Source organism: Oryctolagus cuniculus, chromosome 8, assembly GCF_964237555.1.
Source record: "Oryctolagus cuniculus chromosome 8, mOryCun1.1, whole genome shotgun sequence".
Lineage (NCBI taxonomy): Eukaryota > Metazoa > Chordata > Mammalia > Lagomorpha > Leporidae > Oryctolagus > Oryctolagus cuniculus.
The window spans coordinates 129,456,181-129,483,557 of record NC_091439.1 but is presented as its reverse complement, the minus strand read 5'-3'; the positions used below and the strand labels follow the sequence as shown (position 1 = coordinate 129,483,557).

At 44.5% G+C, this 27,377-nt stretch overlaps 1 long non-coding RNA gene across 1 annotated transcript in view; it reads right to left on the bottom strand.

Annotated features, from left to right (window-relative positions):
* The window catches only part of LOC138843602 (uncharacterized), a 59,442-nt gene extending 32,389 nt beyond the window's left edge, over positions 1-27,053 (bottom strand). Inside the window, exon 1 of the long non-coding RNA XR_011378548.1 lies at positions 25,688-27,053. This is a non-coding gene — a long non-coding RNA (uncharacterized lncRNA). The remainder of the gene's footprint in view (positions 1-25,687) is intronic.
* Positions 27,054-27,377: the final 324 nt, after the last annotated feature.

Sequence of the window (27,377 nt, the reverse complement as noted above, 5' to 3'; positions counted from 1 at the left end):
TGCCTTGGATTGCTGCCTGCCCTGTTTCATTTCTATTTCAGTCAAATCAGATGCCTTCCTATTTTGCCAAATGGCTCCGCTTGTTCGTATCTCTATTAGCCCAAATCATCCCCCTACCTGGAAGCCCATTTTCTCCTAGTTTTTATCCAAATTCCCTTCCTTCAACACTCTGTAAAAAATGAGCCTTCCTCTTCCAGACTTTCTCTCTGAGTCCTCCAAACTCAACCAGGTACGGCAGCCCCAGGCGCCCTGGCTTCCTCGATCTCATTTGCATGGTTATTGAGTTTTCTCTCCCGACTGCAACTTCCTAGACACTGGAGTTTGGCTACAGGTGTTTAATAAATGGATGCTCAATGAATGAGACTAATAGTTTATAAAAGGGACTTAGAGGGAAGAAAGGAGGGGCCGGCACTGTGACACAGAGGGCTAAGCTACTGCTTCTACAGGAGCCAAGTCAAGTCCCAGTTGCTGTGCTTCTGTGCCAGCTCCCTGCGAACACACCTGGGAGAGCAGAGGAAGATGGCTCAAGTGCTTAGGCCCCCGCCACCCACCTGGGAGACCCCAGTGGAGTCCCAGGCTCCTGCCTTCAGCCCAGCCCAGTCCTGGCTGTTGCGGCCATTTGGGGAGTGAATGAGCAAATGGAAGATCTCCTTCTCTGTCTCTCCCTCTCTCTGTTACTCTTTCAAATGAAGAAAAAGAAATATTTTAAAAATATGAAAAATTTGCAATTTTTTAAAGAAAAAGGAAGAAGAAAAAAGTTGAAATTCTTTTTTTAAAAGATTTCTTTTATTTTTTTTAATGAATTATTTTACTTATTTGAAAGAGTTACAGAGAGAGGTAGAGCCAGAGAGAGAGAGGTCTTCCATTCTGCTGGTTCTCTCTCCGAATGACCTCAGCAGCCAGAGCTGATCCAAAACCAGGAGCTTCTTCCTGGTCTCCCACGTGGGTGCAGGGGCCCAAGGACTTGGGCCATCTTCTACTGCTTTCCCAGGCCATAGCAGAGAGCTGGATCAGAAGTGGAGCAGCCGGGACTCAAACTGGCACCCATTTGGGATGCTGGCACTGCAGGCCGGGGCCTTAACCCACTGTGCCACAGCACCAGCCCCAAAAGATTTAATCTTTAAGAAATAATATGGAGGTATTAAACATACATGTATCATCCTTTAAAAAACGAAAAATATGTAAAGAAAAATTTTGGTGTGCCCAAAGATAGACATAGACAACATAAAAGAAATGTTTGTGGGGCCGGTACTGTGGTACACTAAGCTAATCCTCCACCTGCAGTGCCAGCATCCCATATGGGCGCCGGTTCTAGTCCCAGCTGCTCCTCTCCCAGTCCAGCTCTCTGCTGTGGCCCGGGAAGGCAGTGGAGGATGGCCCAGGTGCTTGGGCCCTGCACCCGCATGGGAGACCAGGAAGAAGCACCTGGCTCCTGGCTTAGGATTGGCGCAGCTCCATCTGTTGCGGCCATTTGGGGAGCTAATCAATGGAAGGAAGAGTTTTCTTTCTGTCTCTCTCTGTCTCTGTCTCTCTCACTGTCTATAATTCTACCTTTCAAATAAATAAATAAAAATGTTAAAAAAAATGTTTGCACAAGACCTACAAAACCTTTCGTAAGAAAGCAAGCTCTTAACTGTAAAGACAAGGTTGCCTTACAAGACTTCCTTGAGTGTTTGCTTGTGTGTGTGTGCATCTGTAAATCCATGTGTTTTATTCACTAGCAACATCCCACAGGAAAACAATAGAGGACTTCAAATGTGCTCTCTAAAGCTGAGTTCGGTAATTTGCAGTGAACGCTTTCAAGCCTTTTAAAGTATCCATGATCACCAGAAAACACGGAGACAAGAGAAGGAAAAGTTCGAGACGAACTTCTTCAGGAGTGCAATTCGTGCACTCTACTACCCAAGCATTTTCTCTGCCCCCACTCTCCATGCCCCGTCTCATGGCAGCTTTAGGGGCAGAATGTGGATGCATTCCAACCATCCTAATTCTCTGCCTGTCCGTGTTTCAGCCTGGAGGATTTCAGCAGGCTTTGGTTTTTGATTGCACAGTGCCCCCTGCAGCATGGCAGAGCAGGATCATGGTGGAAATGCTTGAAAAGCCCATCCGTGCTGACGACCCTGGCCACGCGCCACTGGAAAAGATAATAATATTCTCCCTGGCTTTTGGAGTTTATTTAGAGAAAGCTGAGGGGCAGCTGTTTGGCATTAAGAGTTAAGCCGCAGTTTATGGTGCCCACATCCCGCAGTGGAGTACCTGGTTCCAGTCCTGGTCTCCCCTCCCTGCTCATGCCCAACCTGGGAGACAGCAGGAGATGGTTCAGATACCTAAGTCTCTGGCACTTCCCGGCTCTGGGCTGGACCAGGCCTGGCTTTATGGGCATTTGAGGACTGAACCGGTGTGTGGAACATCTCCCCCCCTCCCTTTGCAAATAAGGTGAAAATAAAGAAGGAAAAATGTGTTTGAAACAAATCAAAATGAGCAGCTGTAACACAACTTGTCTCATATGACTCAATCTAAAAAGGGACACTCTTCTTCCTAAAAGCTCAGTCCGCTTCCCCCATCTCCTGGCTCAGGCCTGGCCCCGCTGCATCTGTTGCAGGCATTTAGGAAGGGAACTGGCAGATGAAAGAGCTCTCTGTCTGTCTTTCCCTCTCTTTGCCACTCTGCCTTTCAAATAAACAAACACTTTAAAAAAAAAAAAAGCTCATGAAATAAACGTGTAATTTGAAAAAACTGCATGGATTTTTTAATTTGACTACAAAATAATTAAAAATAATTAATTAATAATTAAAAAGGAGAGAACAATCCAACATAGGAAGTGGGACACACAGCAGACTCAGAATGGCAGATGTCCTTAACAGCACTCTGGCCTCCGAATCAGCCCTTAAGGCATTCAGATCTGGCTAAAAAGCCCATGAGAGTATTTCAGGCATGGAAAGCCAAGACAATGTGGCAAAAAAAGCGCTTATCTTTTTATCTTTTAATTTCACTTTCCACGAATTTTTTGAAGTCCCCTCATATGTTGCTAAATCTTAACAAAGGAGCCCATAAGTCAAAATTAAACTTTTTTGAAACAGTACTATTTTGAGTAGACATCTCCCTTTCCTAATCTTTCTCACCACTGTGATGCTAGCTGTAGGTTTTTTGAAGATATTCTTTATCAAGTTGAAGAAATTCCTTTCTGTTTGTAGTTTACTGAAAATTTTAAATCCTGACTAGGCATTACATTAGGTCAAATGTTTTTTCTGCACTTTAGGGAGTACTCATATGATGTTTCATCTTCAACCTATTTTTTTTTTAACATTTATTTTATTTATTTGAAAGACAAAGTTACATAGAGAGGTAGAGACAGAGAGAGAGAGAGAGGTCTTCCAACTGCTGGTTCACTCCCCAGATGGCCGCAATGGCCAGAGCTATGCTGATCCGAAGCCAGGAGCCAGGAACTTCTTCCAGGTCTCCCATGCGGGTGTAGGGGCCCAAGCACCTGGGCCATCTTCCACTGCTTTCCCAGGCCACAGCAGAGAGCTGGACTGGAAGAGGAGCAGCCGGGACACAAACCAGCGCCCATATGGGATGCCAGTGCTTCAGGCCAGGGCTTTAACTCACCACGCTGCAGTGCCGACCCCCATCTTCAACCTATTATAGTGATGGATTACATGAACTGATTTTCTTTTTTTTTTTTTTTTTTTTTTTTTTTTGACAGGCAGAGTGGACAGTGAGAGAGAGAGACAGAGAGAAAGGTCTTCCTTTGCCGTTGGTTCACCCTCCAATGGCCGCCGCGGCCGGCGCGCTGCGGCCGGCGCACCGCGCTGATCCGATGGCAGGAGCCAGGAGCCAGGTGCTTTTCCTGGTCTCCCATGGGGTGCAGGGCCCAAGCACCTGGGCCATCCTCCACTGCACTCCCTGGCCACAGCAGAGGGCTGGCCTGGAAGAGGGGAAACCGGGACAGAATCCGGCGCCCCGACCGGGACTAGAACCCGGTGTGCCGGCGCCGCTAGGCGGAGGATTAGCCTAGTGAGCTGCGGCGCCGGCCCTGAACTGATTTTCAAATATTGAACCATGTGGAATAAATCCCACTTGGTCAAGAAGCGTAGTTTTTCATACACGTTGTTATATTCAATTTACTAATATTTTTGAGAATTTTTACGTCATAAAAATTACACATAAGAGATACTATTAATAGTTTTCTTGTAATTGCTTTATCTGGTTCTGGTGTTAGAGTTTCAGTATTTGGTCTGAAGAATAAGATAGAAGTACTCTCCCTGCTTCAGTTTTCTGGAAAAGATTGTACAGAGTGATATTTCTTCCTTAGAAATTGGATAGGCCTGCACCGTGGCTCACTAGGCTAATCCTCCGCCTGCGGCGCTGGCACCTGGGGTTATAGTCCCGGTCAGGGTGCCGGATTCTGTCCCGGTTGCCCCTCTTCCAGGCCAGCTCTCTGCTGTGGCCTGGAAGTGTAGTGGAGGATGGCCCACGTCCTTGGGCCCTGCACCCGCATGGGAGACCAGGCTCCTGGCTCCTGGCTTCGGGTCAGTGTGGTGCGCCGGCCGAAGCGCGCCGGCCACAGCAGCCATTGGGGGTGGTGAACCAAAGGAAAAAGGAAGAACTTTCTCTCTCTCTCTCTCACTGTCCACTCTGCCTGTCAAAAAATAAAAAAAAAATAAATTTACATTTAAAATTAAGTGACCACGAACCACCCAGTGCTGTTTAAAAATATTGGAAATTTTATTCAAGATTAGTTTCTTCCCTGGTAGATAACTTTTAACTATCTTACCATACCGCCAATCCTCATTATTCATGGATTCTGTATTTACAAATATGTCTATTTGCTAAAATCGTTTATAGCCCCAAAATCAATACTTGTAGTGCTTTTATGGTGTTTTGCAGACATGTGCAGAAAGAAAAAAAATCAGAATCACTAGGATGTATAATCCTAATAGAGATCATAGAATTTCACAAAACGCCTTCTTCTTTTAGTACTCAAACATTAAATATATGTTCTTTTTGTTGTCTATTATAAGTGCCATTGTTTTTGCAATTTTGATGGTGTTTGTTGGGGATTTTACTATTTAAAATGCCCCCAAGCAAAAAAAAAGGGGGGCGGGGGAGAAAATGCTGTAGCCATTTGGAATGAACCAGCAAATGGAAGATTCTCTCTCTCTCTCTTTCTCTCTCTGTCTCTCCCTCTCCCCTGGCTCCATAACTCTGCCTTTCAAATAAATAAAGTGTTTTTCAAAACCAGAAGCCTCAGACTTCTAAAAAAGTAAAAATGGCCCCAAGAATAATGGTAAAATACTGATTGGTTTCCTATGCACACACACACAAAAAGTACACAAATGCAAAATGAAGTTTTTGGAGAAAATATGTGTGCTAGATAAGCACGGGCTGCAGTGTTGCTGGCCAGGAGATTTATGTTAATAAATTAATAATACAGCACATCAGAAAGAACAGAGCATCCATTGATGTGTGCAGGGGGCTGCCTGGAAAATGTTCAAGCCACATCCACTCTATGGGGTGAAGCGATGCCAAGGATGAAAACAGCAGCTGTGCGGTTCATCAGGTGATAGCTGATAACAACAGAAAGTTGAGAGAGCAGCAGAGTGGCCAGCTCTCTCCTGAGAGTAGTGCTGGCTGACAGAGGAGACAACTGCAGATCATGGGGAGCAGAGCAATGTTTAAAACCCTCCTCGGCGTTACAGGAAAAGAATATATAGAAGAATAGGTTTTCAATGCTGAAACCCTAACCCCAACCTAAATAGGTTTAGGGTTAGCGTTAGAGTTAGGGTTACTTCCCAAGGACATTGGCAAACAAATCTATAATACGAATTATACTCGGGTTTTTCTTAAATATTTATCAAACTGAAAGGCAGAATGACAGGGATGGGGAAGAGAGCACGAGAGTGAGAGAGAGAGAGAAAGAATGATTCCATCCACTGATTCACTTCTCAAGTGGACACAACAGTCAGGCCTGATGCAGACCAAAGCCAGGAGCCTGGAATCTATCTGGGTCACCAGGGTGGGAAGGAAGGGGCCCAGGGACTTGGGCCACCTTCTAGAGCTGCTTTCCCAGGTGCATTAGCAGGGAGCTGGACCTGAAGCAGAGCAGCCAGGACTGGAAGCAGCACTCAGGTAAGAGATGCGGGTGTCTGTCACAGGCAGTGGCTTAACCTGCTGCATCACAATGCCAATCCAGCACTTCAGTTTTGACCAAAAAAAAAAAAACAAAAAACAAAAAAACAAAACAAAAAAAAACCCAACCAGAGAACTGCAGCTTTCAGTAATTCAATATTCATGGCAACTTTGTAGAGAATAAATACCAGGAGTAACAAGAGTTGACTACACAACTTGAAAGCCTACCAAACTGCTATGATTCATTATGCCCCAAGTTTCCATTAAAACCAGAAAATAAGAATTATCTAGGTATTCCTGTCCTAATACAATGGGAAAAGAAAGAGGGAAATATACAAAAATTCTAAAGAAAAAATCAAAGCTGGTATTATTTGAAGAAAATATTCTGGAAGGATACTTCAAAAAGTTCATTAAAAATGAAATCAGATGTTTGCTTTTTTGCAAAAAATAATGAAATCCATGCAAAGTTTTTTCATAAGTCCCATTCTCCATGAACTTTTTAAAGAATGCTTATTTAACTAGAAATCCAAGGTAACCAAATAATTAGTTATTAAAAATTATAAAGAATTCAATAGTTGTTCTGGATATAAAGTGAATATAAATTCAATATCACTTCTTCAGTTAACCAATTATGTGTTGAGAAATAAAATAAAAATACTACAACTTCAAATACCTGCAGAAATATAAGCAAGAATAATTTTAGTCAAGTAATACTTATTGCCCTTTGTAAAATCTACAAATTTTTACTAAGTTTTTTAGAAAATAATTTCAATCAGTTGGCAAATATACCATTGATGACACAAAGACAACTCTCAAAATTGACTCTTAAAGTTTACAGTTACTTTAAATTTTAATAAAAGTTTAGATAAACATAAAATTATTCTGAGATGCTCTGGAAGGAAAAATGAAGAAGAATTGCTATGAAACCTTTCAAAAGTGAAAAATAACTCAGAGAGATAGTCTGTAGAGGATCTCAATAGGCAAAGAACAAAAAAAGAGAATTCTATAGTAATTGCATCACTGTGATGGTAGCAAAATCACAAGGCAATGGAAGTCATCGAAAAATATTCTAATGTGAGAAATACCTTCATTTTGGAGTTCCCCTCATGCTGATAAAAGACTCCTCCACAGCCACTTGTTTTCTTGTGAGTCCAGAGTCAAAACTGGGCTAGCCCCAAACCGCGTGGCTCGACGCCTCTTCTCTCAGAAGCCACTAATTTCAGTCTTTGGGGCTAATTCTAGATCTTCCTGCTTCCCTATTACAACTCTCAGATCATTTCTCCCGCCTGCATGAAACACCCAGCTCTGCCTCCTGCTTCTCCTTGGCACCTCCACGTGACGCCTTCCTACCTGACTTCTCCTTGGCACCCTGCACCTCTGTAAACCCGAGTCACCTGCCCTCATTCGTTCTATAGTCCAGTACCTGACCCATAGTCTTCCTAAGACCCTAACACCATCCAGGATGGCTTCAATTTTGAAATGATGGTTTGCTTCACATACAGCCTCATGGTTCATGGTTAACATCTCTTCTTGCAAACAGAAGGAGTTAAATAAGCATAAGAGATAGGAGGAGTTATATCCAACTGACAGGTTGGGGCTAAACCAACAAAGACAAGACAAAAAGAGGATTTGCCTGTATGTGGAAGATTAACCATCAGGCGACAGCACCACCTGCGTGCAGAACTGACCAAGCTGGAAGCAGCCAGCATTTTTCTTTATGCGTGCTCCTAGCTCAGGCCTCGGCCCACTGTGCATTGTCCCATCCCCTTGGCTCTAGCTACTGCTGGTTCCCAGCAAGTGTTTCATGTTTTCTCCTTCCAAAATTTGTTTTCTAAAATACCCTGACACTTTAGTCAGTGTACGTGGTAGCCACCATGCTGGTGGTGGCTTGGGTAGCTTTTCCCAAGACCAATCCTTTTATTTTGGATAGCATCTGTCATAGCTCAGACAAACCTTTTACATTTCAGGGATCTTTGGTCTCTACAGAATTTAATGCAAGGGTGATGGGTTCACACGACCCCTCAGAGACATACAGTTGCCTTGAAACGGAACAATCTCTTTCTCCACGACATCTGCCTCCTCTGGAGGTTCTGCACATGAGCAGAAAGCTTTGTCTTGATGCATGTCAGCTGCAAGTCGTGTCTCTATGCGCTGGCCACTGAAACCCGCATCAGCATGAGGGCTGGAGAGCCAGGTGGCAGAGGCATGAGAGGTGGTGGGAGAAAGCCAGTATTTCCTTTACTCCTAGTGTTTGTTGTGAGGTCTTTTTCAGGGGTGGGAGCTGCCGCTGTAGTAACAGCACTAAAATGAGAGCTAGGAAGAATCTGGGTTTCATGTGGGGTTGCTGTGCAATTTCTCGTCTGCGAGAAAATTCTTCTTGGCTTGAATGCGCCTTCAGGGCTAGTAATGCTGGCATATTGGTTTGGATCCTGAGATAATGGGTTCTTCCCAAACCTGACTAATCTGCAAATACTGTTCCTCCCCAGAGTGTGACAAAGACCTGCTGATTGACATCCTGACTCAGCGCTGCAATGCCCAGAGGCTGATGATTGCAGAGGCCTACCAGAGCATGTACGGCAGGGTGAGGCCTCTTCCTTGACCTTTGCTGGGGGCGGGCTCCTGAGATGTGGCCACGTCTGTCACGTCTGTCATTCTCACAGATCACAAAGATTTCAGACCTCACTGTGTGTCAGAAATAGTTTGTATTCCTAAGCTGTATCGTGAAATGTACACGGGCGCACTTGCAATACTGCATGGAAAAAAAAATGAGAAGCTAAGTTTGGGTTGGTATGGGAAATTTTGAAAGCCAGGCATTTTTTTTTCATAATTCACATTTCCCATGACTTTCTGCAGTGCCCTCGTGTGTGTGTGTGTGTGTGTGTGTGTGCTCACACTCATGGTGATCACAGCTCTTTCCCAAAACTCACGCAAGCACACCCAGAGTGAGTTTTGGTGACCTTATGCTGCTGGTTTGTCCATTAAGGCTAAAAGTGTGCTGGGAATGCCCCGGTGTGGCACTTTCAGAAGGGACAAAAAGAATGACCACCAGGTCAAAAAATAACAACTCGCCCTGTAATTCTCCTCAGGCCCCTGCCTCCCTCTCCACCAAAGCAAATTTTCCAAGGCTTTTCTTCTCCACAGCATGGGGTTAGAGAGACCATTACAAAAGAATGGCAGTTTAAAAATAGTTTTAAGGCCAGGAAACCATCCGTGGTGTTTGTGAAGTAATCACATTCTAATTTCAAAGCAAGAGCCATTAAAGAGCCCTTGCTTTTGTTATGCATTTAAACCACAGATTGAGAACAAAAACTCTTCTGGCCCACAGGGCCTGGAATAGCAATTACTTTGTCAACTGAGCACTCTGGATGAAACACTATCATAAAACTTTCTCTTTAGAGCCAGTCCACGGAAACTCCATCTCCAACCCTCAGTCTTTGAACAACTATAACACGAGGATGTTCAAAAAAGTTCACAGAAATGCATGTTAGGAAACAACCATGCATGTATTTCAAAATCTTTTGCAGCAAAACCAGCTTATCTTTGAACTCCATTTTTCCATGAATTTTATTAAGTTCATGAAATAAAAGGTAGCCCTCCATTTTAGAATGAATAAATAATCCAAAAAGCCACTACGAACAGTGACATTAGTTGCATTTTTTCAAAGGAGAACAGGTACTTATTTTTTTTTTTTTTAACATAAGACTCTTCCCTGACCTTCTGCTCCCATGACACCACAGCTAGATTTTTGGAAAGAGAATGTCAAAGTTGCATCATGGGCAATCTAAATCGGTTTCTATACAAAGTGTTATAAGGGATGCCATTTTTCAGTAACTCCCTAAAGGTTTATATTCCTCTTTGCTTTTGATATAACAAGTTAATTTAGGCTAAAGCATTACTTTATCAAATGCTGCAAAACTGTAATGACACAAATTAAAATAATGAAGAAATGAGTTGCATTTAAAATGTTATGCTATAATTAAGCACTTTCCACTATGCATGCAAGGCTACTTCAAAATGTTTGTGGAAAATGGAATTGAAAGATGTCTAGGGGCAGGTATTTGCTGCAATGGTTATAATAGCTGTTGGGACACTGGCATCTCATATCATAGTACTGGATTCCAGTGTTGGCTCCACTTCTGACTTCTGGCAGCCAGTGATGGCTCAAGTAGTCAGGACCCTTGTCACCCACGTGGGAGGTGCTCCTCCCACATGACCCTCCCCCTTTCTGTTTCTGTCTCTCTGCCCTTCAGATGGATGGATGGACAGATGTTAGATAGGTAGAGATTTAAAAGACACTTTTTTTGGCACAAAAATGTTTTGAAACCCAAGCATGGCTTCTTTTCTTTAAAGATTTATTTATTTATTTAATTCAAAGTCAGAATTATGGTGAGGTTGGGGGGACTCTTCCATCCACTGGTTCACTCCCCAAATGGCCACAACAGCCAGGGCTGGGTCAGGCGGAAGCTAAGGAGTTCATCCAGATCTCCCAAGCAAGTGTAGAGGCCCAAGCACTTGGGGCCACCTTCTGCTGCCTTCCCAGGCAAACTAGCAGGGAGCCAGATCGGAAGTGGGGCAGCCAGGGCTGGAAACAGCACCCATATGGGATGCCACAATCGCAGGCGGCATCTTACCCACTGTGCCCCAATGCTGGCCCCCAAGCATGGCGGTTTCCCAGGACTGTAGAGACTCCTTGTAGGAGGTCTCAGGGTGAAGACTTCACTTTGCTGAATAGCCCCACCCCTACTTCTGCACATCTTGGCTGACTGACTAAACTGCCCACACTGAAAGACACGGAACCACACTGCCCCTTTCCTCTGAAACACCAGTGTCACACAGCCAATCACCACGTCCTGCAAATTCTTTAGCACTTCGCATTTCTCTCTTCCTCACTTACACAGTCCTCAGTTGGACCTTTGTTCTGCGCCCCCACTAAGCCAAATTTCCCTGCTGCCCTCATGCCCTTCCCACTCATGTCCACCATCCAAAGAAGCCAGAATGACTCAAAGTCTAAACTTTTCACAGAACGCGTTGCCCACTTTAATCCCTGAGTGTTTATCCCAGTAATCCCCCCAGGTATACCCAGATGTTCATGGAATGAACCCAAATACCTTCCCAGGGCACACAGAACCTTGCTGGCTTTGTTTCTGGTCTCCATCTTTTTTTTATTAAAGATGATTTATTTATTTGAAAGGCAGAGTGACAGAGAGAAAGAGAGAGAGAGACAGCCAGAGAGATCTTCCATCCACTGGTTAACTCACCAAATGGTCCCAACAACCAAGGCTGGGCCAGGTCAGTGCCAGAACCCTGGAGCTCCATCTAGGTCTCCCACATGGGTGGCAGGGGCCCAGGCATTTGGACCATCTTCTGCTGATTTTCTAGGTGCATTAGCAGGGAGCAGAATCTGAAATAGGGCAGCCAGGATTCAAACAAGCATCCAATACTGGATGCTGGCAAAGCAACTGTGCCACAACACCAGCCCCTCTGGTCTCCATCTTAACGCTCCTCCCCTCCTCTCACACTCAGCTGTGGCCAAATGGAACTGCTTGTAGGTCTCCAGACCAACCTGTCTGCCCCTCACCTTTATTCAAGGCACTCCATCTGTCTGCGGTGGCCTCTCATTGCCACAAACTACCCACCTGTCTTCATCCTAAACGCCATGCCTCACACCCTCCCCGCAGAGTGGTGAGTCTTGAGCTGCTAAGGCGTCCTCTTCACCACTTCCTCACATCACATCTTCAGCGTGGTTAAGTCCGTTTCACTCTAGCAGGAAGCCTTGAAAGTTGAAATGGCTCCTGCTCATCCTAGAGTTCAGCACCAATGTCTAACATCAGATGGCTTAATGAACATTTGTTGAATGATGCTATGAAGGCACAGAGAGCTACAGTGCCTCCAATAAGAGGTAATTGGGCCCTGGAAGCTCGCAGAAACCTTCCCAGCCTGTTGCCCTCACCTTCTACTCTGGGCTGGATGCCCTGTTGGTCTGTGTTACTTTACTTCCACACCTTGCTGCCCCCAGCCTCCTGGGACAGCAGGGATTGGATCATTTGCTGCTATCCCTCCAAGAGCTCAATGAAGGTCTGACATAGAAGAGGTGCTTCATTCATATAAAAAGGGATTCTAAGAAATTATATTCTGCCTTTTTATGTTTTTTATTTAAAAACCCAAAAAAAGGAAGGCCTCCTCTTGTACCCACTCTGCAGTTAAGGTAACTGCTCATGGGTGATCTGGATTTCTCTTCTCCTCATGCCTTTACGTAGCCACTACCGCTGAATCTGCCTGACCTTCCACTAGGCTTCCTTGTTCTCCCCCACTACTCACATGCACAATCACTGCTCCCATTTTCCATTTGCTGCTTTCCCCTTCCTGGGATGAGAGTGTACAGATTATCTTCCATGTTAATCATGGATATTTTTATTTCCTGTTAACATGGGTAGTCAAGAGTTGACAGAATGATGCTCTTGGCTGCTGAGTAAAGCACACAGGTGTGCTCCATAAATGCTTGTGACTTGATATTCCACAGGAGTGCAGAGCTGCCAAGTTGCACCAACAGCTCTGCCTCACCCACAGCAGAAATGAATCCCCAGACTCAGCTGCAAAGCCATTTGAAAGGCTGCTGATTGGCATATTTCGCAACACCATTAATATGGTTGCTATGGATCTTCCACACCATACAATGGCTGGTCCACTGACAGTGTAAGGAGACCAAGGGAACAAGAAAATACCTTTGAGACAGGGAGAAGGATGAGCCAAACTCAAGGTTTATAATCAGACAGTGATCCCCAAAGGAGTTCAAATGCAGCACTGAAGCAATTTATTTTCTCATTTTCATCTGGAATGGGGATGCATCGCGCTGATTTCTATCATTCATTTAACCCACGTTGTTGGTTAGGTAATTTACTGCAGAGGCTAATTTGCACAAAGGGAAAACTTGAGCCAAGGTTATCTGACTCTAAGTCATGTCTTCCATAGCTTCTCGGTCACGCCCATGGTTCTCAGTTGAATAAACAATAGACTTCATAGGGCAGACATCTGTGTTTCTAATTCTCTAATATCCTGCAAGGTCTTGTTTAAATGTCAACTACTCAAGAGGGCAAGATCTATCTAAAATTAGCACCCACTGCAAGGCCTGGGCTGGCCCCCACAGCCCCTTACCTGTTCTTATTTTTGTCCACAACGCTCATCACCTCCTAACCTATGTAGTATATTTACCTGTTTGAATTATTATTTGTCACTTCCTTCTAAAATACAAGCCCCGTGAAGGGTGTAGTCTGTTTTGTTCCCAAATGTGTCCCCAACAACAGTGGCAGCCACAGAGTTGGCTTTATGAACTGAACTGTGTTCCCCTAAAAGCCCATGTGTTGAAGCTGCAATCCCCAACATAACTGTATTTGGAGACAGGGACTTAAGGGAGTGATTAAGGTTAAGTGAGGTCACAGGGGTGGCTCCTAATCCAGTAGGGCTCTTATCCCTTAGAAGAAGAGACTGTAGGGCTGTGTAAACACAGGGAAAGGGCACCCAAGGACACAGAAGAGGTAGCCCCCTGCCACCTGCCAGCCAGGACAAAGCCCCCACCACCAACCCTACCAAGACCAAGGCCTTGAACTTCCAGCCTCCAGGACTGTGAGAAAATAGATTTCTGTTGCTTAATCCTGCCGATAGGTGCTATCCTCTTATGGCGATTTGACCTAATTAAAACAATTGATGTGAATTAACAAATAGATGGGAATGTATGAAGTGTTCCCTCTTCAAACCCATTGTGCTCTCCTACTACAGAGTTTCCCTATCACCTCTCAGCTCTACGATTAAAAATACTGACAGTGAGGTATTAAAATAAGTTGGAAATGGCTACTGTGAGAGGACCTCACCTACCTCGTAGGTGCAACTGCCGCATCATCAGCCCTGGTGGCAGGTCTTGCATCCTACTCTCTACTTTCCACTTGTAGTGTGGGGACAGCGCAGTGGATGCAGTTAGAGCCTGGGAAGCTGAAATCCACTGCACAGCTTATCACAAATCAATTGTGTAAGAATAAATTAAACATAATTTAAAATGGCACAATTACTTTATCATTCACATACATATTTGATTAGATATACTCATTTTGGTGAAACTGGGAACTTAACAACTAGGAACTAACAACTTAACAACTACAGAATCAATAGCCTCAATATACCATGCTTCTCTAAAAAGAAGACCAACGTAGTATGATTGTTATCAAACAAAAATGAATTAGCAAATTTCCATTGAAAATCAAACAATTAATCCAGCTCTGAAAATATGGGTATGGAATTGTTTGAAAGAATAGTCTCTTACCACTGTGAAGTAACAAAACAACTCACACAAACGCCTTTATAATATAATATAAAATTGTGCAAGGATTTACACAGTGACTGCCAGGGTGGGTGGAATTAAGACAAATTCTTAGTTCCACTTTCTGTAGGTTTGCATTACTGAGTGTTTAAATAGCAAGTGTCATTTTTTTATCAAAATGGAAAAAAACATACAAGTGAAAAGCATATGAAGTGGTCGCCCTGCGCATATTCAGACTAGCAAGATGTTCCTAGTACTTCCAGCCCTGGATAAAGTAAGAGGAATAAGAGATAGGAGCTGCTGTTTCAATTCAGATGGAATGGGCAGGATAGCTGCAAGGTGGGTAATGTGCAGGTTTTTCAGCAATCTGAAATGGCTCAATTTATAAAAGCAAGTGCTCGTTAGCTTAATGGAAAACCAGGCAGTGACACTCTCCCTATAGGGTAAGCCTGTGGAAGACAGCAAAGTCAGGCACTCACACTCCAAGGATTACATCTGAGCAGTTTTATACAGCTCCAAGTGGGAATTCTTCTAATTGGAGAACCTATTTGAAGGTTCCTCTTTGAACTTCAAAGTTTAGCTACCTAAACATATTATTCAATGTTTAGGTTCTCAACTGAGAGCCGTGGTCTCCCTTCTCAGCCTCCTGATGTTATGCCTCCCACCCTAAGTATTTGCCACTTCCTCACTGGAAGGTCATTATGATGCCCCTATTTCTGCCCCTTGCACCAGTGGAAACTGTTTGAAGATAGGGACCTTTGCTTCTGGATCGTCGAATTACTGGGAATGGCTCTAAATGAGTAACTGTTGACTTGCAAGTCGTACTATTCATTTGTTTACTTAGCGCCTATGTTTTAAGGGCTCAAATACTTAGCAGGTGCATCTCCATGGGTTGGTGAAATGGTCAAGAGTAAACAGACCACAGCTCTGCTGTGCTGGAGCTCCCTGGTTGAGACAGATAATGCTTTACTAAAATGTGGCATGTTAGGAATCAACAAGTGCTATGGTTAAAAAGGGAAACCAGGTAAGAAAGTGTCAAAGAGGAGTCAGCATTTGACACGGTAGCTAAGATGCCTCCTGTGACACCCGCATTCCATATCTAAGTGCCTGGGTCCAACTCTTGGCTCTGCTTTTTTTAAAGATTTATTTATTTATTTGAAGGGCAGAGATAGAAAAGGAGAGAGAATGAGTGAGAGAGAGAATCTTCCATCCACTGTTTCACTCCCCAAATGGTTGCAACAGCCGGGGTTGGGCCAGACCAAAGCCAGGAACAAGGAGCTTCTTTGAGGTCTCCCACATGGGTGACAGGAGCCCAAGGACTTGGGCCATCTTCTGCTGCCTTCCCAGGCACATTAGAAGAGAGCTGGATCAGAAATGGAGCAGCCAAGACACAACCCGGCAACCATATGAGATGCCAGCACTATAGGCAACAGGTTAACCTGCTACACCACAGCACCAGCCCCTTGGCTCTGCTTTTAATTCCAGGACACCCTGGGAGGCAGCAAGTGATGGTTGAAGTGATTGGTTGCTGGCCACCCACATGGGAAACCCATTGCCTGGCTTCAGCCTGGTCCTGCCCTGACTGCAGATAGCATTTTGGGGAGAGGATCAGCAGAAGGGAGCTCTCTCTTTACTGTCTCTATCTCTCTGCCTTTCGAATAAAATAAATAAATAACCTACTATGAGTTGGAGGGCTGGATCTAATTTAAACAGGGTGACCAGGAGGGGCAGGCTACGTGAATCGCAGTGGGGAGAATATGAGAGAGAAGGGCAAAAGCAAAGACCACATTGCTGGAGCAGATCGAAGCTAGGAACAAGGAGAAATGCAGGAGATGAGGGCAGAGAAGTGGCAGAACATGCATCATGTGTCTTGTGGACCACTGTAAGGACTGGCATCTACATGGAATAAAAAACTTGGAGTGTTTGCATTGTCCTGAGATGAACTCTAAGAATATTAGAGTCATGCATCGCTGGATGAGGGGTTGGGTTCTGAGCAATGCATTGCTTGGTGATGTCATTGTTGTGAGGACATCCTGGAGTGGCTCACACAAACCCAGATGCTGTGGGTCAGTCACTCAGTGTAGCCTCTTGATACGCTCAAGAGACAAACAACACACAGAGTCTGACCATCGATTATCTTCTATAAATAAAGGAGTCCACTCTAAAATGATGAAAGCAGGTATAATAAACCACAAGCCAGCAGCATAGTTGCCTCTGATCAAGTATTACGTGTGCTAATCTTTCACAGAAGGGGCCATGCACCAGGTTTGTTTATGCCAAAGGCACATACCACGCATGTATGGGGTGTGCCTTGTGGCATATTAGGACAGCATGATGTCACCAGGGGGTAGAAATGTCCCACCCCAGCATGGTCCTGTGGACCACTGTCATCCACGCAGCCCATCAGTGCCTGGAATAATGTCATGTGGCACATGGCTGTATATACGTGTCTCAACACGGGCTGGATTCGTTTGTTAACAGGGCCACACCTTGAGGTGTGCTGAGAAAGGATGAGGGAGCAAGAACAGGTGGAAACCTCACTTGAAGGTTGCTACTGTCATACAGGCGAGGGAAGATGGTGTCCTGACAAGGGTTGTAGCAGCAAACGTGGTACAGGTTCACCGGTTTCTAGATATATTGGTTAAGTTAGAGGCGAAAGAATTTCCTGACAATTGAATATAGTAAAAAATTGCAAGAAATACACCTAAATACACAAAACCACAATGGAAGGATAGCAAGAAAGACACTGTGGGGATGGAAGTCAGAGGGAGACAACTGAGTACTGGCATCGCCCATAATGAATCATGAATGATTTGCAACAAATTGATTACTATTTGGGGGGAAGAAAGATGTTTTTGAGTGGCTCTTTTGTGCCAGAAAATAAGGGTTTCACCTGAGTTATATCTTAACATTTATACCAACCCTGTGAGGTGGGTGCTGTTATTTTTCCTTTGCGGATAAGGAAGCAGACAGAAAAAGGCTAAGTTACACACTGGTCTCCTCGCTGTGCTTTCCCCAGCCAGGATTCAAGCCTGACACTCTCCCTCCAGAAACTGTACATTCTAAGGACGTTAGAGGCCCCCTGATGCTGTTCTCTTCACTGAAACTCTATTACTGCAATGAAATTTTTACAAAATCAGTTTACTCTATCTGCACACACACACACATACACACACACACCGAGTGACAAAACAAGATAAACAGCAACACCTAGTGGTGGTTTACAGTGGAATACATAGGCTAGGACTTTAAAAATTCATGGGAAAATGAAATTGAAAATTTTAGCCCAGAAAATTGTTGAAACCCATGCATATGTTATTCATAATATTAATTCTCCAAGAACTTTTTAATGTCCCTAATATAGCTCTTGTAAAAAATAATATAATAGACAAAATGTTAGTGATCAAAAAAATGTGACTAAACATTAATTTAAAAACTGATGCAGGCCCAAATCATTTGAATCCTGAACATGGCCTTTGTCCTTTATACAAAATCAGTAAACTAAGTTTTTTCCCTTTCCACATTCTTTCATTTGCCTATATTTACATTATTTTCACATTCATTTACATATTATATATGCATTATACATTTTTAAAAAGATTTGTTTATTTGAAAGGTAGCGTTACAGAGAGAGAGGGAGAGAGAGACATAGAGAGATCTTCCATCCACTGGTTCACACCCTGAATGGCTACAACAGCCGGAGCTGTGCCAGTCCAAAGTCAGGTGCCAAGAGCTTCACCTTGGTCACCAAGTGGGTGGCAGGAGCCCAGGCACTTGGGCCATCCTCTGCTGCTCTCCAGGCACATTAGCAGGGAGCTGAATTGGAAATGGAACAGCCGGGACTTGAACCAGTGCCCATATGGGGTGCTGGCTTCACAGGCACTGCCTTTACCTACTACACCACAGCACAAGCTCCCCCTATATATTTTGGATGCTCAGCAATGCACTAGGGCTAGACCTGAATTTCAGAGACATTACAAGACATTACAGTCCGTATTCTGATAGACTTTGGGGAAAAATACTCAGATATAACATGTTCATCATACTCCTGGAACATGATCATTAAAACACAGTTCAGTAAATTCAAAGACAGAGCAGTGCTGGGGAAGGAACGATCTGCCTCACTTGGGGCTTAGGGGAAGGTTCAGAAAAGACAGGGTAACTGCTCTCACCCTTCCATACACTGCCAACTACTGCTCTGCTCTCATAACAAAAGTGCATGGAACTGGTCCATTTCCATTCAGACCTTCTGTGCACTCTTGCCAGACTTAAGTGTCCCAAAGTGCTGCACTCACCACCTATCCGCCTCATTGATCACCTTGTTCAGACCTCACAGTGGCTTCTGTAGCCTCCACACTATGAAGAGGCCCCACAAAGCTCAAGGAAAACATGTTTGTTTGGGTGTGAAAAATTTTGAAACCCATGCGCAGCTTCTTTCAAATACAAAATCCCATGAACGTTTTGAATGCCGCTGGTTTGCATGGATTCCAAGAATTTTTATGCCATGATAAATTTACCTTTTCATTCCCTATTCTAGAAACTTTTTGGAGTAGCCTTGTAAAACAAAAGGGACCACTTAACTTGTTGAACTGGGTGGCGTGAACTATGTAATTGTGCGTTAAGTTTGCTCATCTGTGTGCTGGGATGACTGCAGCTCTTAGCGCACACAGCTGCTGGGATGAATCTGGCAGAGAGGAGGTGCTCAGTACTAGTGAATCATTGTAATAACCAACACACTGTTCTGCCTGATCTCACATTGCCACAGGTGTTTCCTCTGCATTTGAAGGGAGGCTGGAATAACTGACCCCCAGAGTCTCTTGCAGACACTTGGATTTCCAGTCCACTCGACACCCATTTAAAGCTGGCTTATGCACTTCATGTGCACACCCTCCTGTGCCCACACTGTGCCTCCTCTGCCTATACACACTGTCCAGTGCTACTGTCTCTTCACCTTTTGCCTGACCAAATCCCACCTGTTCAAGGTGTGAATCCAAAGTACACTTCCCACGGACTTTAGTTTTATTGATATTCTCTCTCATTTCTGAATTCTTACAGTTCTGTAAGTAGAAATGCAAACTCCTTTTCCCCTTAGTACTATAATAGATTACAGAATTGCTATTGATGCATCTGTCCTGGTCTTTCCATTTCAGTGGCATTCTGCTACAGCAAGGGAACAAACATCCCAACTCCAGACGGGATATTATAATTTTTTCTTTACTTAGTTTGAGAATCAGAAAGCAAGACAAGAGACAGAGAGACAGAGATCTCGTATACACTGATTCATTCCCCAGATGCCCTTAAAGGAGGGAGAATAAAAGTCAGAGCCAAGTGCCTGATGACCTCTGGCCAAGTAATAAGGTCAGAGTCACAGTGGCCACTTCCAGCCTGCAGTCATAAACCCAACCCTCTGGTCATGCTGCTTGGGCCAGGCCAGATGACTTGGCCATTGCCAATACTTCCTGCTCTCTCCTTGCGCATACGCAAGTCTTCCCCTGCCAGTAGGCAGAACTTTATTTGTCTATTACTTGTCTATTAAGGTAAACATTATTTGTCTATTAAGCATTACTTGTCTACTAAGGTAAACGCAGGTCTGATTGGTGGCAGAGGGTAGCGGTTAGCTTTTGTCCAGCAAAACAGAGTCATGTGAGCTACTTTTAGAATGACAGGTCCAGATGCCTCACATCGTCTCCAGCGCTCTACCAACTCCAGAGAATGTGCAGCGGTATCTTACGATGGCTTTACCTTTGTACATTTCTGTTTATTCCATTTATTTGAGAAGCAGAGCAAGCAGACAGGCAGAGCCCCAGTCTGCTGGTTCACACTCCAAATGCCTACAAGAGCCAGGGCTGGGGCAGGTTGAACTGGGAGCTTGGGAACTCAATCCAGGTATCCCACTTGGGTAGGAAGGACCACTGCTGCTTCCCATTAGAGAATGTGCAGTCGGAGCAGGGCTCAGATCCAGATGCTCCAACATGGAATGTGGGCGTCCCACGTGGCATCCTAACTGCTGCCTGCCCCTGGTGATGGTTTTAGTTCCCGAAAGTCTAAATGTTCAGAGTCATTTCAGGGCTGATTTCTGACTGACATGTTTGCTTTGGTAAAATATCAGCTCAAATCTCTGGTCCATGTTTTCACCAGACTGTTCTTATTGAGGGTTTTATTTTTTAATTTGATTTAATTTAATTTTTTAAATTTGACAGAGTTATAGACAGTGAGAGAGAGAGACAGAGAGAAAGGTCTTCCTTCCGTTGGTTCACCTCCCAAATGGCCGCCATGGCCAGAGCTAACCTATCCGAAGCCAGGAGCCAGGTACTTCTTCCTGGTCTCTGATGCGGGTGCAGGCGCCCAAGCACATGGGCCATCCTCCACTGCCCTCCCAGGTCACAGCAGAGAGTTGGACTGGAAGAAGAGCAACTGGGACTAGAAGCCGGTGCCCATATGAGAAGCTGGCGCTGCAGGCGGAAGATTAACCAAGCGAGCAATGGCACTGGCCCCTGTACTTATTGAGTTTTAAGAGCTTATCGGCCGGCGCCGCGGCTCACTAGGCTAATCCTCCACCTTGTGGCACTGGCACACCGGGTTCTAGTCCCGGTCGGGGCGCCGGATTCTGTCCCGGTTGCCCCTCTTCCAGGCCAGCTCTCTGCTGTGGCCAGGGAGTGCAGTGGAGGATGGCCCAAGTGCTTGGGCCCTGCACCCGATGGGAGACCAGGAAAAGCACCTGGCTCCTGGCTCCTGCCATCGGATCAGCGTGATGCGCCGGCCGCAGCGCGCCGGCCGCGGCGGCCATTGGGGGGTGAACCAACGGCAAAGGAAGACCTTTCTCTCTGTCTCTCTCTCACTGTCCACTCTGCCTGTCAAAAAAAAAAAAAAAAAAAGAGCTTCTTACACCTCAAGAGGTGTAAGACAAATCTTTTGTCCACATGTAAAGTGACAATCTGTAGTTTCTCTTTTATTTCCTTAAAAGTTCCTTTCAACAAGTTAAGGTTTTCCTTTCCATAAAGTCAAATTCATTATTTTTTCATTTTTAAAAAAGATTTATTTATTTATTTATTTAAAAGTCACAGCTCTACACACACACACACACACAGAGGTCTTCCATCCACTGGGTCACTCCCGAGTTAGCCACAATGACCTTGGGCCATATTCTACTGCCTTCCCAAGCCATAGCAGAGAGCTGGATCAGAAGTAGAGCAGCAGGGACTAGAACTGGCACTCATATGGGATGCTAGCACTGCAGGCAGCGGCTTTACCCACTAGGTCATAGCAATGGCCCCAATTTTTTTTTTTTTAAGATTTACTTATTTACTTGGAAAGTCAGAGTTACACAGAAAGAGAAGGAGAGGCAGAGAGAGAGAGAGAGAAAGAGAGAGAGAGAGACAGTCTTCCATCCGTTGGTTCACTCCCAACTGGCCACAATGGTGGAGTTGTACCAATCTGAAACCAAGAGCCAGGAGCTTCCTCTGAGTCTCCCAAGCGGATGCAGGGGCCCAAGGACTTGGGCCATCTTCTACTGCTTTCCCAGGCCACAGCAGAGAGCTGGATCGGGAGTGGAGCAGCTGGGTCTTGAATCGGTGCCCATATGGGATGCCGGTGCTTCAGGCCAGGGCGTTAACCCACTGCACCACAGCACCACCCCCTGGCCCCTATTTTTTTTTTTTATTTTGATTTGCATTTTCAAGTATTATCTAAGAATTTTTTTTACCTATATCAAGTTGCAAAGACTTGTCCTGTTCTTTCTTCTACAAGATTGAGAGATTTAGCTTATTGTTTTGGGGATATACCTGTAGAACAATTTTAAGCAGAATTGGTAATTCCTTCCCTGTTCTCATTAAAGGGAAAGCATTTGATTTTTCATTGTTATCATATTAGCTGTTTTTGTGGTACATAAATTATACCTCAATAAATTGAAACATGTTTAACTTAATAAAATATATACAACTAGAAGACATAGGGATGCCTACTAGATGACAAAGAATTCTAATGCTATCTGTATTCTCTTTGTTGACAAGTTACATAGACCATGAGGGAATGCAAGCATGTTTTCAGAATAAGAAGTTGATGGCTGATAAAAAGATAAAAGGCATAAATAAAAGTATAGCTGCAAGAATTGTGGCGCACTGGCAAGACAACAGGCTTCAGATTCATCGGTCTTGGTCCTAACCCTGACATCACTCTTTATTTTCTGTGGAGCCTTTGGCAATGGACTTAACCAGGAATTCCAATTTCTCACCTTCATGTTTGAGATCTTAAGATCTTCATAATGAACTCTTTTTTAAAGATTTATTTATTTATTTGAAAGTCAGAGCTACACAGAGAGAGGAGAAGCAGAGAGAGAGAGAGAGAGAGAGAGAGAGAGAGGTCTTCCGGTCTTCCGTCCAGTGGTTCACATGGCCCACTCCCAAACTGGCCCCAACAGCCGGAGCTGTGCTGATCTGAAGCCAGAAATCAGGAGCCTCCTTCAGGTCTCCCACCCAGGTGTAGGGACCCAAGGACTTGGGCCATCTTCTGCTGCTTTCCCAGGCCATAGCAGAGAGCTGGATTGGAAGTGGAGCAGCTGGGTCTCGAACTGGCACCCATATGGGATGCCAAGGCTTCAGGCCAGGGTGTTAACCCATTGCACCACAGCACTGGCCCCTATAATGAACTTCTTATAGGACTTAAATGGACAATCATGCAAATCATCTAGCAGAATATATCAACAAATAAAACTTCAATAGCCACCAGTTCCCTTGCAAGTTAAACCTTGAAACAACTCTAAACTGTCTTTGCATGAACACCAATTTGAGAATATGAGAGATGAAATAGATAAATATTCAAACAACTCCATTTGTTTCTTTTTACAAAATTGTGACATGAGCTATATCCAGAATTTCTTCTTGAATTTATTTCATAGAAAATCATGTGAACCAAATATTCCTAATTCATGTTATTAAACCATTTGCACAGGCATGTTGTCAGTCCTAAAACATGTTCATGAATCAATTTACTGTCCTGGTATGACTTTGTAGCTGTTAAATGGATCTAAACAGAATTCTGTGACTATTATGCGTGGTTTCTTCAGGAATTCAAGTTGGCTTTCTATTTTAAGCTATTTTCTCAATGTTTTTATGAATCTTTGTTTAATGAGTAAATATTTTTCAGAAATGTTTGATGTTTTCCTTTCAGAAAAATCTTAGAACAGGGGGATTTATAGGCTGTCATTATTTTGTTTTAATTCTCCATAACTTGGAGATATAAATTATCTTTCTGCACTTCACAGAGATATACTGCAGGCCATATCGAAGGAAATGCCTCAATCATGTGCGTCTCCAACTGTGCGGCAGCCACATTCAGGGAGCAGCTGTAGGCGATCATGGAAGAGCGAATTAGCAAGACTGAGAAACCAGAGACTGCAGTCCGGACAGTTAGGGGCCACGCCCTAGGGATCCATGTGGCCAGGGTCTGGGGGTGACTTGTTCCCTCAAAATCCCACATGCACGCTTGATTCCTGGCCCAGCAGCGTTGGGAGATGCAGCTTCATGGGAAGTGGGGTTCCAGGCTCCTGGCTTCAGCCCGGCTCAACCCCCACCATTGTGGCCATCTGGGTAGTGACCCAGCAGATGGAAGATCTCACCCTCTCTTTGTCTTTCTCTCTCTCTCTCTCAGCAACTTTGCCTTTCAAATAAACAAATACAACTGAAAAAAAAGTCAATTAGCCTGAGGCCAGCAGGGGCTTCATCGAATCTACCAACCAAAGGTTATGTCCAGATGTAGTAGAAGTCAAGATCAATTCCACGGTCTTGGAGTCACACTGACCTGAATCTGCATCTCACCCCATCCCTGCAACCTGCTTACAGTGTGAACACAGGCAAATTTCAACCACTAAAATTGTTAACTCCCTCATCTATAAACCAGTTTGATCCTGCCTGGGTATTTTAAGGATTAAATCAAGTAAAAGGTGTAAGGAAAAGTCTCTTGTATAGGAGGTAGTATTGTATTTTAAAATTAATCAGGAGGCTAGTACTGTGGCGTAGCAGGTAAAGCTGCCACCTGCAGTGCCGGCGTCCCATATGGGTGCTGGTTCGAGTCCCAGATGCTCAACTTCCAATCCAGCTCTCTGCTACTACCTGGAAAAGCAATAGAAAATGGCCCAAATCCTTGGGCCCCTGCACCTGCATGGGAAACCTGAAAGAAGTTCCTGGCTCCTGGCTTTGGATCAGCATAGCTCCAGTTGTTGCGGCCAACTGGGGCGTAAACCAATGGATAGAGGACCTCTCTCTCTCTCTCTTTCTCTCCCTTCCTCCCTCCCTCCCCACCTCTCTCTGTCTCTCTCCCTCCCTCCCTCCTTCCCTCCCTCTGCCTCTGCCTCTGCCTCTCTGTAACTCTGCCTTTCAAATAAATAAAGAAGATATTTTAAAAAATCAATCAGGAATATTTATAAATCTCTCAATAATGCACATAACAAAAATCATTATAATTATCTGGTGAATTAGCAGAACACAGAAAAAAATGACTAAAAATTAAAAATGAGAACTTTTCTTAGTAGAAGGTAGAGTCAAAAGATATTTAGGGGCAGGCATTTTGTTGACCTCCTGGTTAAGACACAGGTTGGCATATCCACACCCCATATCAGAATGCTTAGGTCCAATAAGAGCTCTGCTCGTGATTCTAGCTTCTGGCTAATGTTCTCCCAGGAACGGCTCAAGTAGCTGGGTTCCCATGTAGGGACTCAGACTGAGTTTCTAGCTCCCAGCTTCAGTCACAGTCCAACCCTGGTCATTGTAGGCAGTTGGATGGGATCCAATGGATAGAATCTCTATTTCTTTCTCTCTCACTCTCCCCACCCCCACCTTGTTTATCTCTCTCAAATATTTTATAAAAGACATTGAGTTAAACACTGGATTTGCAAATGAAAGATACTGCAATTTAAGCGATGTGCTTTAGGAAGAGATTTGAGAAGTCTCCAAACCAAGTGTTCAATCCATCTCTAGAAGTCTAAGAACCAGCCTGTGCACAATGGAGAAGAACAGAGTGGGAGAAACGCCTGGCTGTGCACTGCCTCTGTGAAGGGGCACGGCCAAGGCCCTCTGACTGCTCCTGGAGAAGGTTTACAGCCTCAGGCTCACGGACTCCACTGCCTTTAATTTATACTACTAGTGGTCAGAGCAGGTAAACAGAGCCCGGAGTTCTTCACTGGGAAACAGTCAGAGCCAAGTGTTGGCACTGCCACTTCAGAGATACAAGCTTGGGCAATTGAACTTTGCTCACCTCCAGTTCCCTTATTAGAACAGGAACGATGGAGCCAGCCTCAGGGGATTATCCAGGATCACTGTAGTTACTGTTGGTTAGAGCACTTAGTATTTGTTGAATGTGCTGGCCCAGGTAGGCAGCTGGTACTTCCCAGGTATCTATCATTAAAGGCATCATGCGAGTAACCATCTGCCTGTGCCGCTCCCGCCACCTTGGTTAGTTTAACTCTTGGTTTGTAGGCCCCTGCAGAGGACAAATTCATGACCTTCAGGGTCAGGTGAACATAAAAGATGTGCCACCTTCTCTAACAGGGATCTCTTTTGTCCTGTCTTGATGGCTTTCTCAAGGGTCACTGAACCATAGAAAGTTGTACAAAACTCCATTCCACAAATCCCAATACCTTCTATCTGGAAACACAGATCAAAACAGAAAATATTTTATAAGAACAATGAAGCTTTCATTTCCTTAATTCTTATAGTCAATTGTTAATGAAATAGGTTGCAATGATTTCCACTTAATATAGATGGATAAAAGCACCAGAGACCATTAAAATTAACCTGTTATAAAGTCATTAGTCCTCACTGAATCTAAGCTCACTGCCTTTTTGTGATATAAGCTTAATAACAGTAGGGGGCACATTTAACAAAAGTCAACACTGGACTCCCAGTTCCTGGACTAGCCTGGCACACAAAGTATCTGCACAGTGCACCAATGAGTTACTGAATCGGCCAATCAGTAAACAACCTGCATACTTTAGCTCTAAAGTTATTTGTCTGATGTGATTTGCTTTTCTATCAAATCACATATAAGAAAAGGGGGAAGGTTAGGGACTTTTGTCAGATAGAGGATTTTAGCTTCAGGCTCAGTCAATACACCACAATGTGCCTTCCTTATACATGTACTGTTTTTCTCCCATCCTTTCTGCTTCACCTACCTTAATCCAAGCTCTCATGACCTCAGCTAGCCCTCACCAGGCAGTCTCCCTGCCTTCTGCCATCATAATCTCTCTCTCTCACCCCTCCCTCCTTCCCTTTCAAATAAATCTTTAAAAAAAATCAGTCATCTTTAAACCTTCAGGTCCATCACTGTGTGTGACCCACAGATATGCTTGTACATGTAATCAAAACTAGCCCGGTTGTGACGTGGAATGGCCTGGAAAAGGAAGTCCTACTAGAAACCTTCCTACAGTGAGCCCATTCCTCCCATTGCTTTGCTGACTGATGGTGAAAACCTTTATTTTTGCCTCCACAGGACCTGATTGGCATGCTGAAGGAGCAGCTTTCTGATCACTTCAAGGACGTCATGGTTGGCCTCATGTACCCGCCACCATCCTATGATGCACACGAACTCTGGCACGCCATGAAGGTAGCAATCTAGCCCAGAAACATACCTGTGGCAGGTGCAGGCTGGCATTTCCGGCATTTCTGTACGCAGGTGGACTGCCCCAGGATGCTCCGACATACCTGTATGACCCTGCAGGGAGGGAGGAGGGACTACGTGAGCAGTGATGTGACCGTGGAAATGCTGCAGCCAAGGGAAGGAACTGGGCAGGAAGACGGGGCCTCCAGAGCCCATGGCTGGGGTCAGCCTGCTCTGTGGTTAGACAAACCCAGACTAACAAGTCAGCTGCAAGATGAGCTACCAAAAGGCATGCCGGAGATGAGCCCAGGGCCATTCATGTTTGCCTCTCCTCAATGTGTATTTGTAT